We start from the raw sequence: 5,720 nt of genomic DNA, 5'->3' as shown, positions 1-5,720 counted from the left end.
TAGGTAGGTAGGTAGGTAGGTAGGTAGGTAGGTAGGTAGGTAGGTAGATAGATAGATAGATAGATAGATAGATAGATAGATAGATAGATAGATAGATAGATAGATAGATAGATAGATAGATGATAGAGACATAGATAGATACAAAGGCCTTCCTCTGTCAGTACTCCTCTCCTCCCCAATTCTATGCCACCTTTAGCAGTGAGTAAAATCAACCTTGTACTTGAGAGAATCCTAGAGGAAGGACTCCAGCCACTATAATGCCTCTGCCTAAATCCCATGACCCACCGCTATACACAGTCCACAGCAAGCATAAGGTGTTAATCTTTATCAACTGCCATGTTAAAAAAAAGAGAATAGGGGAGTGATCAATAGGGCCAAAAAGAATGCAACTGCCTAGATGACTCATTTGCTTTGATGTTAAGGAGAGCAGCTAAGGCCAGTCCTTTTCCTCTAAAGGTTACTCAGAGAAGGGACTCTAGTCAGGGAGTTCATATCCCGCAACACAAGGAGACCAAGGCAGTCCTGCAGACTACACTTGGAGATCTGTGCAAGGGTAAAGAGAGAATGACCAGGAAGGGATTAATAGGAGAGTAAAAGAAAAAGTCTCAAACACCAAAATCAAAAGAAGCTTCAATAAAATTCCATTTTACAAGAAGATAAACCAACAGAAAGGATCCAAAAACAGAATTAAGAATGAACCACAAAGAAAAATCAAAAAATGTTCAGCAAATATTATAATATGAAGAAAAGGGAATTAATAACTCCCAATAAAAGGGAGAATCCTGTGAACTCTCCATAGATCATGGAACAAAGATGAGAAACTATACAATGGCTCAAAATAAAATGGACAAAAGGAGAAGTTCTGAATTAATTTAGATCACTAATTAAAGCTCTCAACTAAAAAAGAAACCTCCCAGAGCTATCAGTAAATAATTTAAAAACACAATTAGCAGAGTAGGAAAAAAATGAATCCATAATGGAGAATATCTCTAAAGTAGAAGAGAGACACATAGACAGACACAGAGAGACAGAGATTAATAGATTTGGGACACAAAAATATTGAAGTGAAAGAAACTTTGACAGAGGATGCAAAAAGCAATAATGCTAAATGAACACATGAATTATAACCAAGCCAAAGCAACTTACCTTGAAAACAGGATATTAAGGGACAAGAAAAACATAACAAAAACAACCCAACATTGGACATTATACTGCAGGAAACAGAAGAAAAATTGTTCAGAACTTCTGAAGGCAGACCTGAAAAAAAAAAAGCATTTACCATGAAAATCCATAGATTTTCACTGGGTAAAAATCCTATACTTCAGACTCCAAACAAATAGTAGTTAAATTTAACACCTTTAGTGACCGGCAATAAATTTTACCAAATAGGCAAGAGGAAGACTTTAAAATATAAATGGAAAGAAATGTAAGTCATATATATTCATTAGAAATCATAGGAAGTAATGGAATAATGTATTCCAAAAAGCCAAGGATCTCAACCTGCAAACCAAAATGAGATACCCTGAAAACTTGAACCTACTTATCAAAGAAAAATGGTGGACATTTATCAAAATATAAGCATTTGAGATACTCATAAAAAAAATGTTGAGGCAGAAATAGAACATTGGACTTGTAATACTCCAAGAAACAGAAGCACAAGAAAGTTAAATAAGTACAATTGTCAGAAGAGAAAATATGAAATCATCTTTTGCCTATAGATTGTCTTAAAAAAAAAAAAGAAAGATTACCCTATGGGGTAGAAGAAGTAGAAGAAACTTTGACAGAGGATGTAAAAGGACCTAAGGGGCTAAAGATTTAAGGGGAATTTAAAGACTCATGAGAAAAGAAAGTCAAAAAATTGAACTGATATACCATGAATTAAGTCACTTGACTCTCTCACAGCTGAATAAATGTAATTTGGGAGAAAGGAGCTACACTGGAGGAAGTCGCTGACTGTATCTGGTGTTCTAATGTCCATCTAGTCCACAATCTTAACAGGAAGCATACTTGCCCCAATGACCCAGTCTGGCTCAGTCCCACTTCTTACTTGCTTTTGGTGCAGGCTGAAGTGAGCGCACCCTCCTGGCATCTCCCTAACTGGAAATAGAGGACCACACCACACTCAGCGCCCTGTCATTGACCCAAGTATCACTCTTTATAAAGCATGTGAGCCTCTGGGGTTCAGTGTCAGAGACTAGAGAGCATAGGGATGGGAAATGGGAAATGGGCTGAACAATAAGAAAGGAGCCAGTGATGGGAACTGGTCTAAGAGTAGGAAGGGTGGATGATCAATCATTTTCTGAGACACAGAACTATCACTCAGACGTACAAGTCCTCAGTGAAGTTGTAACTGTGGCATCTCAGAATTGTTTATTGAGTTTAATTGAATTGAGACTAGGCATCTGGCCCCAACTCTTTACATTGAATTACCATGTGATTTTGAGCAAGGAATTCTGTTACTAGGCTTCAGTTTCATCTGTGAAATGAGGAACTTAGGCCTTGCCTTGTCCAGATCTCTTGGAAAAGTAGAATAAGGAAATGGTCATGATCCTGCATGGGAAAATAACAATAGTGGTAATAGTAGTAGTAGTAGTAATAGTAATAGCTAGAATTTATACAGTACTTACTGCATACTAGACACTGTGATAATTTGGTTTATAAATATTATCTTATTTGATCCTCAAAAAAACCCTGGGAGGTAGATGTTGTTATTAACTCCATGTTGTACATGAGGACACTAAGTAGAGGGTAAGTGACTTGTCCAGGGTTACACAGTTAATAAGAGTCTAAGGTTACATTTGAACTCAAGTCTTCCTGACTCCAGGCCCACTGCTCTCTCCATTGAGACACCAAGTTGTCTCTAAAATCTAAAAGTCCTCTGTGGCCATCAGAGACCATGGTCATCATCAAGATTCTGACTTTACAAAATTTCTCCTCTTCAGAATTCAACATGCTTGGCCACCAATGAACATTTTAAGTTAAGACGGGTATAAAAACTTGTGCTTGTTTTGACCAGACATAAGGGCCTAAGGAGCTTAATTTCATTTCTTACGACATGTATTACAATGAGACAGATATGTTGAATAGGGCCTGGTCTGTGAGGACAAGCATTGAAATACAGGCCCTGATGGTTCTGTTTGGTCTTCTCCACACCTTCTTCAAGACCAGAGACCACAGCATCCCTCCCCCCATTCCCACCTCCAGCTCTCTTGGCAGTCAGAGCTAGGTGGGACGAGACAGAACACAGAAAGCAGAATGACTCAAGAGTTATTTTTTTCCTGAGAAAATCCCCATGAAGCTGCGGCTACCCACGGCTCTGGTTGGGGTAGACAATGGAAAAGGAAGCCAAGCTAGTGGTCTAGAGAGCTCTATCTATGTACAAAACTTCACACACAGTGTTAGGATATCAGATCTGGGAATCAGATCTTAGAATACAGACTATAACATGTCAGAGTTGGAAAGGATCTTGGAAATATCTCACTACAGCATCTTCATGTAAAACAGGACTTTAAGTCCTAGAAAGTCAGTGATAAAACCTGGAAGATAAGAGTGTCCTGGTCTCCTATCTCCCAGTTCAGTATCCTTGTCACTTTATCTCTCAATAAAGCAGGTTCCCATACATGGGCACTGAGTGTCCCATAAAGCCCAAAGTCACAAACTCTGGAATCCCTGGCTTAGCCTGGACCTGCAGCATCCTAAGGCTGGTACCGTGGCCAGCACTGAGATATCACCATAGCAACAGAGATCTGAAAAATGGAAAGCCCTGATTGGACAACAGGGTACTACTGCATTTCTGAGGGAAATGGTTCATAGTTTTCAAGACTGTCTACACAGTCTCCATGGTAACCGTCCTCCCATCTGATTCAAGGAATTGCTTTTGATGAGTGTATGTCCTAATCTCAACCACTGTCACCATCAATTAAAACATCCCTAACCCAGCCTTTAATTTTAGGCCAAACTGGGGAAATTATCCTTATTTCTTTTAGAAAATTCAGAGTTTTATGCAATGATGAGTAAACTCCAGTCCCTGCCCTGTGTGAAGTCTCAGTCTAGTTGTGGGGAGCAGGGCATTCAGGGAGGTGGGGATAGGATATGCACAAATTCATACAAATCAGCAGAAGAGAAGATTCCCAGAACCAGACTCTAGATCTCTTGGAGGTGCCCATTGTTATAGGAATGTAAATTTTAAAGATTTTCCCTGCCCCTAGGCTTAAGTACACCTGCAGCCTGTGGTGGGAGGCTTGTTTTTCAGGAGATACTTTGTGATAGGGCAGTGGGTCAAGAGGATTGTTATATTCTCTGACCCAGGAGAAGGCTATATAATCCCTGATGTGAGACTTTGCTTTGGGGCTCACTTTGAGAAGAGTTGTGTGACTTGACCAGACGAGACTCTGGGCAGCCATTGCGGAGATCTCCCGGCTTTGTAAAGCCAGATGTTGATGCTTCCCTCTCTGGTAACTGTGATTTGGTATGGATGTAATGGTTGGACAGTTGGAGACCTGTCTGCCTGAAATATTTCTGTCTGCATACTCCGAAGTTCGGGGTGCTGACTTTTTCCCCTGAACAAGGTAAATTATATTTTTGGTTGATTAAAGCAAGATTGTTAACCCATTTTGAGTTGTTTTCCTTTAGAAAAGCAGATCTAAGAACCTGTGTTGGCAGCCACCCTGGGGATGCTAGGGTGTTTGCTGCAACACCAGGGGACATAGGACCTCTAGTGGCATCACTGTGGCTTGCTGTCCAAGCAGAGAAGAGCATTAAGAGAGATGGCACTGTTATGGCAGCAGTCTCAGTTTAGTTGGAGAGTTAGTGCTAAGAGACAGCAGGTGTCTAAACTGGGATCTCAGACAGGGTTGGGATAGGAAAGGAGAAAGAGGTTAATGTGGGCATCCAAGGACAGGTAGTTACTTGGGAACAAGCCAGAGAGAAAGTGGCCATCAAGCCCTTGCTTGAATACCTACATTGTTGGGAAACTCACTACCTTTCAAAGAAGAACGTTGCACTTGAGGCTAGTTCTATGGGATAACTCTATGGTTAGGAGTTGTTGGGGTTTTTTTTAAGACACCAAACTTAAATGTGCTTCTGTAATCAGACCATGTATGACATAGTATAGAGTGCTGGACCTGCAGTCAGGGAGATCTCAGACCATTACTGGCTATTTGACCTCAGGCAAGGCCTGAAATAGGGTCCCCAATAGTTCTTTCATCTGTAAAATGGACATGTTAATATCTATTACTGATCTCAATGAGAGGATGTATGGATAAAATATGCATTTGAAGCATTTGGCAGAGCTTAAAGCATGGTATACTTTCCATCCTGCTCACAAATGTAACCTGAGAGGTTTCATCAGCTTTTTCATTTATGCAACTCAAGAATCAGACTCTAAACACAGATATGCTTGTAGAAGACAAGGAAGACTCTTGAGAAACACCAGCCAGATTCTGACATTTCCAGGGAAGGTATCCAGAGGGCAACAAAAAGAGCCATGGTGGTTATTGTGACTGAGATTGGTCACTCTGTCTGTGGTAAGTCAGATTCTTGAGGTGCACAAATGAAGTGTTTTTACATTAATGCAATGACCCAGACTTAGTTGTCTGAACTGGGAGACCTTAACCACAACCTCATGGAACGAGAATGAGAATGGTTACTCCCTGCTCCTATACCTCCTCCTGAGCCGGGATTCTAAATCACCACAACAATTGGAATTAAAGTTTCCTGAG

Source organism: Petaurus breviceps, unplaced genomic scaffold (genome assembly GCF_028583685.1).
Source record: "Petaurus breviceps papuanus isolate PSGF00001 unplaced genomic scaffold, PetGlider_PUasm1.0 98, whole genome shotgun sequence".
NCBI lineage: Eukaryota > Metazoa > Chordata > Mammalia > Diprotodontia > Petauridae > Petaurus > Petaurus breviceps.
This window is presented reverse-complemented; position numbering follows the sequence as displayed.